General features: G+C 49.3%; 1 long non-coding RNA gene across 1 annotated transcript; it reads right to left on the bottom strand.

Annotated features, from left to right (window-relative positions):
* Nucleotides 1-8,101: 8,101 nt before the first annotated feature.
* LOC109319156 lies at nt 8,102-11,070 on the bottom strand. Its single transcript, XR_002103387.1, has 2 exons — nt 9,009-11,070; nt 8,102-8,814 (listed from the first exon to the last, which is right to left on the bottom strand). It is a non-coding gene; the product is annotated as an uncharacterized LOC109319156 (long non-coding RNA).
* Nucleotides 11,071-12,867: the final 1,797 nt, after the last annotated feature.

Here is a 12,867-nt window from a genome sequence, read left to right as displayed (position 1 = left end):
AAGTAAAATTTGTCATTTCTTTCCTTTCCAACATCACCTTCTCGATCCCAACCCAAAAAGCCCAGTGGCTAATAAAGTTGCAGTGCTCAGTCAGTCTGCAACTAAATTGATATACTCACAGTGCCCAGCTGGCCTGTGACACCCCTGGCCCCTGTCTCTGCTCTCTGCCTGACCCACCCACACTTCCCTAATTCCAGGTTCTCTCCCCTCCACCAACTCATAGTTGTTTATAGTGCCCAGGGCACATGCATCAGAGGCACACTCAGGGCACTGCAGCAGTGTGTGGGGGGGAACTGGCCCCATGGCACCTACCCAGAGGGGTCCCCTGTGGGAGGGCAGGGACACAGCTAGCCCCTTACCTCAGTTGTCCAGGAGCCCTGCGCTCCCCAAGCCTGGGCACCATGGGCTGGGTGGCAGTGCAGCAGAGAAACTGGCCTGCAGAGAGTGGGGGGAGTGGGGTCTGGAGCTATGACAGGGCAGGGAAGGCAGCCTTCCTGCAGCCAGCACCCAGCAGCCCCAGAGGAGCAAGCAGGGTGCCTGGGCCCAGCCCTGCCTGGACAGCTTATCATGGTCACTGGGCACCTACACACAGCTGACCTGCAATCTGAAGCCAAGCAGTGCAGGGCCCCTGGTGCAGAGCATCTTATCTCTGTGATTTTGCAAACTCACACAAAAGGCTTCTGTCTCTTGCCTCTTCAGGGTCAACATCTAGACATGGGGGAGAGCCCATAGGGCCTTGTGGGAGTGCTGCATCAGGGTCACTGCCACCCACTGCTGGAGGAGTCTGGAAGCACCAGCTGCACCAGTAGTGAACCAGGGATTGAACCCTCCTGCTCCAGCAGCTGGTGGTGGTTGTGGAGAACTGGATGGCACTGCAGCAGGCACAGGAGGCATAGGAGCAGGCCTGGCAGAAGGATGACATCACCTGGGAGACCACCTAGTGCACAGCAGGTGCACTGGGCCCAGCTGAAGACCCTGGAGCAGCACCACATGGAGCTGCTGCTGCACCTACTTCCAGGCCCCTCTAAGCCTGGTCCCCCCATGCCTTGCAGAAGGAGGGACTCTGCTGTCTGCCACCTGCAGGAGCCCCTGGCATTCACCTCAGCCTCTAGACCCAAGAAGGAACTGTCTGCAGCCAGGTTGCTGGCCACCTGCCCCCACAGGACAGGGCAGGTGGACTAGAGGGGGGGGTGCTCCAGGAGGTGGTCTGCCAGGGCCTCCTGCACCCAGTGTGCTGGCCCCTACTGGCGGGTGCACACCTCACCTGGGGCCTCAGCAGGGGGGAGCTATCACAGACACTGCTGCTGGTCATGCTCCTGCCACCAGGCTGCCTTCACATAGCATGCCTCATCTTCCCAGGCATACCTGAACACCTCCCCAGGACCTCATAGACATGTAGGCTAGAGGGTGCCTTAGCAACTAGAGTGATAGGCAGGTAAGAGACCTGGTCACCTGCCCAGCAACAGCAGGAAACTTGAGACAAAAAGAGCAAGTTCCCGCTCACCTCATGAATGTCTCCAGCTTACGTCATGTAGTCAGGTAAAGAGACAGTGGCAAAGAGGGAAAAAAGCTGGTAAAAACAGGAGAAGGCTGGTATGGAAATCCTCCACACAAGGATAGCACCCACTGGATGTCCCTATAAGGCTGTGGGCACACCCACTTCTTGCTCCAACTATACCAATGTCTAAAATATCTAGAGTACTGGAAGCAAAAGTCAGCTGCAGCCTGGCATTGGAACTCTTGGCCAGGGAATTCAGTTGACAGCACAGGGCTAGAGGTTGCTGGAGTGGGAGGTAAGAAGATGCAAAGCGCAACGGGGAGCTAGAAGAAAACGGCATGACAAAAGACTAGAGACACTTCAGGGGCAGAACAACAGAAGGCTGCAGCATGTAACAAGGTAAGACCAGCCCAGGGAAGCAATGATTCAGTACAAGTGGGTAAAGGAGAACAAGCTGATATAATCTATGTAGGATTTCAAGGGTGTTTTGGCTGAGGTCCTTAGCAAGAAGCTACTATTATGACTATTATTATTTAGATGTATATTCCCCCCCAATTAAGAAAGGGAAAGAGTGGCAAGTGAAGAAAAGGATAGTGATTCATTAAAAGTGCTATCATAGATGTCTGATGGCAAACAAAGTACATATAAAAATTATCAGTTGTTGTGGCAAAAAGAATAGGGATATCTACCCTCTGTATTCAGTGGTGTTGTTTAATATGGTCATTAATGACCTGGAAAAGTTGGTATAGTCAGGTAGCAAATTTTTCAGGTGATATAATTATTTAGGTTAATGAGGGACTCCTGTGGTTCCAATCAAGCTGGGTGACTGGACAACCAACAAAATTCAATGTCTTCTATAGAAAAATGCATATGAAAGCAACCTCTGCACACTGTAGTGGAAGTGTATCAATTCTGAAAAAGGACCTGGGCATTAGGGCTGTGCAAAATGGCAGCGTTCTGTTTTGACCAGCATTTTGATGTTTTGACTGAACAGCATTATGTTTTGAATGTTGTTTCGATGCGAAACAGCTGTTCCATTTCATTGAAACAGTTTTGCTGTTTCAACCCTGTGTATACGTCTTGCCCATAGGATATCATGGGGAAGGATGAAACAGCCTGTAACTTTGTCGTTTCTGGCCTGATTTGGATGCAACTTACAGACATGCTAGCCCCTTCTGAGGGCATGACATGTACCAAGCTACAGGCAGTTCAGAGAAACAGCACCCCAAAATTTTGAAAGCAAAACTTATGTCACATGTATGTGTTAAGCCACAGTGGGGTCAAAACTGCAGGCATGATAGCCCCTGTTGAGGCCACAAAGCCTGGCAAGTTTCCAGGGGATAGGTGCAGGCATTTGTGGGGAACTGCACCTCAAGCTGCAGACAAGCAAAATACATGACATGGGTGACACTGTGTGTGTGTGTTAAGGGTGAAAGCTGCAGGCCTGCTAGCCCCTGCTGAGGCCATGAAACCTGCCAGCTTCCAAGGAGATAGGTGCAGGGGTTCGGGGTTCTGGGGCCCTGCTGACAGGCAAAACTCATGTCATGGGTGCTTGTGCAACTGTGTCTGTCTTGGGGCATGGGAAGAAGGGGGAAGGACTACTGCAAGCCTGGCTGCTAGGTCCTGCTGCTGCCACAAAGCCTGCCAGGTGTCAAGGAGATAGGTGCAGGGCGGGGTCTGGGGCCCTGCCTCTAGCTGCTGAAAGGCAAAACTCATGACTTGGGGGCTTGTGCAAGATCCCCCATGACTTGCAACCACAGACCTGGGGATAATAATTGACCACAGTATGAACATGGGCCAGCAATGCAATGCTGTAGCCAGCAGGGCCAATAATACCCTGGCATGCATCAACTGATGCATCTCCAGCAAAACCAGCTCCCCTGCACCAAGCAGGAAAGACAGTTGGGGGTCAGGTGACTCCAGCAAGGTGACTGTCTAGTTTCCTCTTGAAGATTTCTAGGGTAGGTGATCACACCACATCTGGAGGGAGCTTATTCCACAGTCTGGACACCCCAGTTGTGAAGTAGCTTTTCCTAATGTTGAGCCTGAAATGAGCCTGAAACAATCTTCCAGGAGTTTGTGACCATTACTCCTAGTTTTCCCCAAGGGTGCCTTGGTGAACAGTTGTTCATCAAGCCCTAGATGTACGCTTGTGATGCAGCAGTAAGATCCTACCAAGTCCCCTCTCAGCCTTCTCTTTTTCATGGTGAAGAGTCCCAGGTCCCTCAGCCTTTCCTCGTATGGCTTGCCATGCAAGTCTGATCATATGGGTAGCCCTTCTCTGGACTTTGTCAAGCTTTACCATATCCTTGTTAAAGTGCAGAGCCCAGAACTGGATGCAGTACTCCAGCTGAGGTCTTACCAATGCCAAGTAGAGCAGGAGATTTGAGACCAGTGTGGCTGTTGGCTGTCTTCTGACCCTGCTGTACTTCTGAGAGTTCTGGAGGGAAAATGATGGGCCTCCTCTTTCTGGTGCATTAGCATTAAAGTAAAACTTCTCGGACGTAGTTTAATTTGGCTAGCCACGAATTAAAGTATCACGTCCATGCATTTGTTACGTACAGACACTCAAAGACATGTAATGAGCCCCTTTGTCCACCAGATGGTGCAGTGACTTTTTTGTAGCTCACCCCTTTGTCCACCAGATGTTGCTTTGAATTGCAGCTGCCTAGTTTCAATAAATGGGTGTAATGCCCTGGAGCACCAGGTGTAGCACAGAAGATGCAGCTGTCCACCCAGGCCAACATGCATCAGCGTTCATTCTCCTGTATGGACACCCTACCTCTCATGCCCTGGCCATGCCCTGGCCAGGGTAACAACAATGCCATCACCCCATTACCTGCCCCTGCCCCTGCCCCTTCCCCAACTGAATGCAGCCTGTAACTGCCACTTTTTTTTCTTATGCTGTGTGCCAGCTCCCTGCCACACCATTCACAATTGCACAAGTCAGAGAGTCGCATGGCAGCTGGCAGCGCTTGATTGAGAACAGTACAGTTACCACATAACCTGCCCCAGGTTCAGTCCAGGAATGAACTGCTTGCATGCCGGGGGAGGAGCATCATGGACTGCTTTCATTTCCCTTTCAGTCAAACACAGCTAAATGGTGCATGCCATGTCATAGCAATAAATGCATGCAGCCTGTAGCTGCCCCGTTTTTAAATGTTTTGTACTGGCTGCTGCACCATTCATGACTGGACAAGGTCACCCAGCCCCTCATTTAGACCCTTGGCAGCAGGTGAGATAGCAGCTGGAGCTTACCCACTCCTAGCACTGAGTGCAGCCAGCCCATAGCCACCAGGATCCCTTGCATGGCCACACCGGTCACAATGGCCAGGCATACATGACACAGCAGGCTGTGGCTGCTGGGCACAGTTTTCTGGGTGCTGCTGCAGCTGGACTGAGCTGTGGCTGGGCAAGGGGTTGCCCTGGAGCTTGGTCCATACCACATGCCCCTGGCAGGCAGTGGCTCTGCACCCCCAGTGCTGGCTCCGGCATGGACCTGTAGGCAGAGGCAGCCACAACTCCTGCCTCTGTTGGCTACAAAGGACCAACTCATGGGATCATTCATTCTAATTTATTGTACAGGACGTGAAGTTAGTCACGGGGGATAGTGGTCACCTTAATGTGCACTGATACACACATACAACTGCTGCAGGAATAGTGGAGCACCAAAGTCAGTTTATACCTATCCAAAGCACTGAGGTCTGCTATCAATGGCCAGTTAAAGCTTTCTCCAAGGTGATGGCTGGCTTGTCTTGGTTGGTAGGTCAGGTGCTGTTCGGGTTGAGGAAGAAAGAGAGTACCACTGAGGTCGTGCCTCATTGCCTTTTATCCCTTCTCTGGCAGACTTTTGTGATCCCCCCAGTCTTCCGGCTTGCCCAGTCCAGAGGTTCCTTGATGAATGTTTCATAACATGTCTTCATGTGCAGTTTCAGGAGTCAGTCCTTGAATTTGATTGATTTAACAGCAGTACTGTTATAGGTTACAGGAATAATCAGTAGGGTGGGTGCTCAATTCCAGGAACAGCTTTTATTAGTTCAGATGGATACATTGTTGCATGTAATATAGAGTTTCAGGCACTGGTGTTGATACTTTCCTCTTGTCAACTTGCCCCTAGGAGCAATTGCTGCTTGTTCACTTGTAACCAGAGCTGATTATGCCCATTATTCAATCACCCATTCAGTCAGACTTACTCTCATTGACTCAGGAAACAAGCCTAATACAGAGAAAGGGGGCAATACAATTCTGGTAATTACAATTGCAATGCAATCAGCAATTCTAATAGTAAGGTAAGCCTTACTCTAAAAGAAAAATACATTCATTAAAAGTTTAAAAGTATAAAATATAATGCCATGGCAAAATGTGAGAAAGATGCAAAAAAAACACAATGTACAGAACATAGTATCCTATACAATACCTATTACAAATATAATTTCATATCCTATAAAATACCTATAAATTCATTTTCATCACTTTTATTCTTATAATAGAAAGAGACAAGAAGAGGGGGACATGAGGAAGAAAGAAAAGATAGAAGAAGAAGAGAGAGATGCACTGAAGGAGAGTGCAGGCAAAGAGGATTTTTAGTATATCTCAGGCCTGGGGGGCAGTGTGTCCTGCTCTAGCTACAGCTCCTGCAGTGCTGGCCAGGAACAGAGCCCACAGCTGTGGGGCAGGACATTGGTTGGGGGGACCCCAGGCCATAGGAGGGAGGCCCCGGGCCCGGAGCTCCAAGGAATCTTAATCCACCCTCGCTCCACCCCCAACCCCCCACCATGTGCCATGCTGTTGCCATTTGGGGACTCACTGGGCTTTCCAGTATTAGTTAAACAACCTTCCCTGCTGTTTCAAGCACCTATTTATTTGCAAGTGAGACTAGCAGACACATTGAAAGAAAAGGAGACAGATTTTACACAATTAACCTTTACTGATTTCTTCACCCTAACTTACATAAATACCAACACAACCATTACAGAATTTTCAAGGTAAACAATTTGCAAGAAGCAGTAAGCACTCTTCAGCTTTGTAAACCCATGGAACCAAGTGACACAGTTACATTTGGGGAAAAGCAAACGGAGGGGGGACCCCACGGCCATTGGGGGCAAAGAGCAAAGAGAGCAGGCAGACAGACCTACACCCTCCCCACCCCATGCAACCAACTGACGCAGTTACATTTCAGTAAAAGCAAGCATGGAGGGCACCCCCATGGCCAGTGGGGCAGAGAACAGAGGCAGCAGGCAGGCAGGCAGATCCAGACCTGCACCCGCCTCCTCCTGTCACCATGCAACCAACTGAAAAAGTTACATCTGGGGAAAAGCAAGCAGGGAGGGCACCCCATGGACAGTGGGGCAGAGAACAGAGGCAGCAGGCAGGCAGACAGACCTACACCCCCCCCCCCCCCCCGCCCGATGCAACAAACTGTAACAGCTACAGTAATCAGGACCTAACCATGAGATTTATCAAATTTACCATATGTCCACCATGCATGGTGGACATATACATCACTAACCACAAGATTTATTGGTCATTACCATCTTGTGTCCACTATGGATGGGTTGCTAACCACTTGATTTATAGGACTTTACCATGCATCCACCATGCATGGTTTCTATGGAAGACAATTGTAGGACCATTGCGAGTTAACACTAACATGCCTCAACCACACTATGCAGGTACTGATGTTGTATCCAGGCATCGTTCTCAGGCTTTGTACATCTTGTTGTGCCCCCACTGGGCAACTGTCTTTGGACACATCCAAGACATTCATAGGACCATGTTGCCCTAGTCTTACATACCCTGGCTGGCTGTTTTCTTCTCTCTCTGGTCTGCTGTCTTCTCTCCTCAGCCTCATACATCTTGTATCGATATAGCAAACTCATAACCCGCCCACTGTTCCCTCAGTTTATCGGGCTGCTGTTCAGTGGGTCAGGAAAAGTTCACCACCCCCCACGCACCCTCATTTCAGTGCAAAAAATCTGTCGGGCAGATACGCTGGCACCATCCTGGTATTTTTTTTTGCAAAAGAGCTCCAGAAAGGTGTAGGTAAGAAATGAGCCATGTACTGATGGGTATGCCAAGGAGGGTCTCCCACAGGGTCCCAAGGGCTAGCCACAAGTCATTTTCTGAAAATCTGACATGTTGCAAAGTCTGCATGTGGAGGAGAGCACAGCTCTCAGGTACAGAACACCTCAAGGTTACACATGAAAGCTGTATGCTTATCTAAGACAGTATGTATAACAGAAGTGTCTAGGTCAATTCTTCCATATAAGGATTGCCATTGCCACTTTCAGAGCTGCCCCTTTCCAGGGCAATGTGGCATATAACATAGTCACTTCACATTTGGAAGAGGGCAATTATCACCCATTCAGGATGAGCTCCCTCTCTTTGTTCTCCCTGGAGCAGGAGCAGGAAAAGCTGAGAGGGGCTTGTTAAGTTTATCCCTGCTCTTCCCCCTTCCCCCACTCCAACTCCACCCACCATTGCACTGAAGTTACCACTCTGGGTCTGAGGGAATGCTTGGGTTTTCTTTCTTCACACCACCACCACACACACACACACACAAAGGCAAGCGTTTTTACTCCTTCCCAATAAAGGAGGCAGACAGACAGGGGAAAATGCAACTTTATTCCACCTGAAAGCTTAGTAAGGCGAACACACATAAGTAATGGAAACAGAAGTTAGTAAAACAGGAGCTAAAAATAGCAACACATAGGGACAGTGTAGTACTTGGTACAGTGTATAACTTGGGTTTCTTTCCCTGCTGTGCTCCCTGTTGTGGTGCCCGCCTGAACTGCAGTGGTGCCCCTGCCCTGCTGGCACTGGGGCACCCCTCAGTTGACTGCCCTGCATCTGGGGGAACAGGCTCAGCTGTAATGGTCCTGGCTACTTCCTGGACAGAAGCAAGCTGAGCTCAGCTACTGTGCACTTTCGGGGTAGTACCCAGTTATTAATGGTGTGCTTGTTCATTCACTGCAGGGCATGCTTAATCAAGTCTTGTGTCAGCTGCACATCCACACAGTATTGTGTGGACAGGTCAAGAAACTGACCTGTGTGATCTAGGAGCTGCTTCCTGAATTCTACTGTGTTGTCCATGCTTCAGTTCTCCCAGTCTTCATCAGACCTACACACCTCCCAGACTTTGTCCTGCCAGCCATCCGCGGTGGCCACTTGGGTTTGTGCCACCTCCACCAAAGCCTCCATCATGCTCTCTCTGGAGCATTGCTGCCTGTGGTGATAATCCGGAGAGCACTCTTCTCCAGTGCAACGTGGGGGCAAAGGTTTGGAGGCATGTCCCCAGCTGGCATTGGCCATGGTAGCTGCAAATGAAAAGGAAAAGGTAAAAGAAAACAGTTTCCTGGTGTGGTGAAATATCCTTCCCCCACCCCTCAAACATTCATCCACCTCCAGCGCTACATGCACTAAACCCCCCAGCACATCCAACCCACAGGCACCAAAACAGTTCCTGCCAGAGTGGCAGAAATGGATATAATGCCCATTCCATGGAACTTACAAGTCCCCAGTTCAGAGGCACATCTCCAGCTGGCATTGGCCATGGTAGTTGGTAACAGGAAAAGGAAAACAAAGTGTTCATGGTCTGGTGAAATTTCCTTCCTCCATCCCACAAGTGTTCAAGAGGATGGTGACCCAACTCCAGTGCTACATGCAGTAACGCCCAGCACATTCAACCCACAGGCACCAAAACAGTGCCTGCCAGAGTGATGCAAATGGATATAATGCCCATGCCCTGATACTTACAAGCCCCTGCTCGCAAATCTTCTTGCATCTTGGGAACAGAAACCATTCTTTGGGTCTTTGGAGGAACCTCTGATGTGGTACTGTATCCAAAGTGGTGTCCTCCTGCTCCTCCTCATCTGTGCTACTCAGTAGAATAGGAGGGGAGCTCCTCTTGGGTGTCCCTCTCATCCAGCACCATGGAGCAGTTGCCCCATTGCTCCATCATGTTCATGGTTTCTGTCTCAGGTGTGCTCTCCAGGACAATGCCAGTCCCAAACAACTGGAAACAGGAAACCTTACTCATATCCTTGGAGAAAATGATGGACAGTTGGTTGTAGAAAGAAGAAATTATGTGCCATGCCCCAGAACAAGCATTCTCATCCTTGGCTCGATGAAACACGCATCTCAAGGCATCGATCTTGCTCCAGCACTGTGTCCAGTCCCGGTTGTGCCCTCATGCCTTCATTTCATTTGCTATTGCGGTATACAGCAGCTTATTCTTCCTATGTTCTAGCTACACTATGATCTTTTCCTCCTACCAAATGTCAGTCAAGTCCTTCATTTCTTCCCGGATCCAGTTGAGGCCCCATTTGATAGGTATATTACCCTCCTGCTCCGTCACCTGCATGCTGCTGGACTTGGCTTTCTGGAGACATCAGGAAGCTGTTTGTGCCCAAGAAGTTGTCAAAACTAAGGTATCCTGACAACAATAGAGTCATGAAAGGTCATTGGCCAGCTTGGCAGGACTGTTATATAGACTTGTCTTGAATGAAACCTTTTGAAAATTTCACACTCTCATAACTGTGAAGGTGTCAATTATGTCTCAGAACTGGCAGTCAGGGCAATGTGATCCAGCAACATTTACAAACAAAGCATAGCCTGACCCAAATTGGGCCCCATTGTCCATTTGGAAAGCTCAATAATGCCTTATTATAACCCAATGATGATCATACCCAAGTGTCTGTGCCTGGCTGCTCTTCCTACAAGCCAAACTGCCTCTAGCTTTGCTGTACCACCAAATCAAGAGCACTATGTCCTTGACTGCCAAAATAACAACTTTTTTTCACAATGAATAAAATGAATGATGGACTTATAACTTGGGGCAGGGGGTGGGCACAGAAATCATTCTAATGAGTTAAGGGAGGAAAGTGGGGTGCAGGAGGCAGAAATGCTCATCTAGCACTACAAATGCAGTAAACGGCGCTCCATTCCAAAATGGGGGGGGGGGGCGGGAATCAAGTACCGTGGATCACCAGGGCTGGTTTGCAACGGGGTGGGCAGGCAGTGTGTATGACGAAACTCTCTTCTGCCTGGTTTGATGGAGAAAGGACACTATTCACCTGGAGTCCCCAAAACAATGATCCATGGTGTTGCTGTCCCCCTGCTTATAATAGCAGACTTTACCCCCTCAAGCCCTGGCTCATGAAGTCTTATTGAGGGCATGTTACCAACCCACAGAAGATGGCTTTCAATTATCATCTCAGAAAATGAAGGATGGGTGTTGAATGTGCCTTTGGCCACCTCAATGCACAGTGGCGGGCGCTGAACTGCAGGCTTGAGTTGGAACTAGAAAACATAATGACTTTTATAGTGGCAGCCTGCATGCCCGGCAATGTTTGTGAAACCAGGGGGGCGGTTTTCAGTGAGTCGTGGGCTGACAAAGCGTGGGAGGCAGTGAACAGACAAAGATGAGGGCGGGCAGTGCAGCACACACCAATACCAGCATGGAGATGCTGATTGTGCAGCCCTTGCATGGGACTGTCTGGCCACACATATTATGGATGCTGCTGACAACTAGCACTGGCCAGTTTGTCTATTTACACCAGAAAACATCTGTGTCTTCAGTACATTTTTGTCTGTAGGCACAGGTGAGCTGGGGAGAGACAGCAGCTGCCTGGCCTGGAGAAGGGGGTTTCCAGCCTGGCAGCCAGGTGGGGCAGGGGGGCATGCATAACTCAATGCCCAACACCAGGCAGCCTAACCTCCCTGGATGGACAATGTCCTGTAAAGGGCTAATTAAACCTCTCTTTGGCCTAGGTGTGTGTGTGGGCGGGGGGGCTGTGAGCAGCCTACAGGATTTCTTAGTTTTTTTGGTGAGGGGTGGTCATTTACCTTGGTTATTGGGAGGACAGCCGGCTTTTTAGCCATCTTTTAAGACTATGTCCAAGTAAAGTGCAAAGAATGCTTTTTGGAGTACAGAAAAGTTGTCCATTTAATACACCTTGTTTCTCAATATGCTGAGATGCATCTACATGCCATGCCATTAGGTCTGGCAGAAAGATGTGGGTGTGCTGCAGGCTATAGCTACCCCAACATTGCACAGAGCTGTGCCACACACCAGATACAGTCGCACACATATGTGGAGGTATTCATACCACCACAGCACAGCTGCAGCAGGGATCTCCATGGAAACTGTCCCAAGCCCCAACCACTGGGGATGCTGGGAAACGTAGTCCAGAAACATGGAACACAAAATGTTGGATGGACACGAGTTTTTAGTCAACCCCCCTGTGATGTATTATCCCATGGTCTGTGGGGGGGGGGGGCATGCACTACCACCACCACCGCAGGTGGTGTACATCCTTCCCCCCACACCAGCAGCATGGAGGAGGCTAAGGAATTGGTGAGCCACCCACTCCTCACCCCGTAAAATGTATACATTTATAAATAAAAATTACATTTCATATATATTTTTTCATTTATATTTATTTTCTTATATGGGAGTTCACATGGTTTGGGGGTGTGGGAGGGGATTGCAACATGGCATGGGGTCCCTGCCATGGACTGCCTGCTGGAGACTGGAAACTAGGGGTCTGCAAATGGCAGGGCACCTATTTGAACAGGTAGGGGACGATGGACGGTCCCCAACTCCCCCCTGGGTGGGCTTGGGGGTGGGGCTGTGATGACCGCGGGTTAGCATGGGGAACCCTCGCTTGGGGAGAGGGAACCTTTTGGGGACCCTTTAAGGGGATTTGGGAGGGGATGAGAGAGGGGTGGGAGTTCATGTAGGGGTGGGTTAGTTCACAAGGGGTGGGAGTTCACATGGTTTCAGGGTGTCCAGGGCTTAGCAGGGGACAGCTAAGGTGGAGGTTAGCATGAGGCTCCCTTGGAAGGGGGGCTGGTTTCAGGAGTGAGAAGGGAGTAAGGAGTGGTGTATTACTGTTTACATGCACCACCTGCTGTAATTCAGTAGGGAAGAAAGAAGTGGGGTAGATTGATATGCAGCTTCCCCTGCTGGAATTTACAATGAATTGCACACCAAGTTTAATTCCTCTGAAAGCCTAGTATGTGCAAACACTGATGCAACACTCTGAAATAAACCATTTTAAATTTTATAAACTTATTTAATTAAATAAGGATTAAATCCCATGCTGTGTCCAGGCACCCTTAGCTACTAAATCTTTCTGCTGTTCTACTGCTTTCAGTTGATTAAAAACATTTTCATCCACCTGCATTCGCTCATGTCTCTTTGGGGTTTTTTTGTTTTGTTCCTTAGATGCTTACACCTTTCCACTGAGGTTACACATATGAGAGCTGTCTATGTGCCCATAATCTGACTTGTGTTCTGACTCACCAAAGAAAGCACTCTCAGCATTTATGCTGCATGCCCTCTCTACAAGCATCCAATGTTGGGT

The sequence above is a fragment of the Crocodylus porosus genome, unplaced genomic scaffold (genome assembly GCF_001723895.1).
Source record: "Crocodylus porosus isolate Cpor-Errol unplaced genomic scaffold, CroPor_comp1, whole genome shotgun sequence".
In the NCBI taxonomy this organism is placed as follows: Eukaryota; Metazoa; Chordata; order Crocodylia; family Crocodylidae; genus Crocodylus; species Crocodylus porosus.
Note: the sequence above shows the minus strand (reverse complement) of the source record. Positions and strands in the feature narration are given on the sequence as shown.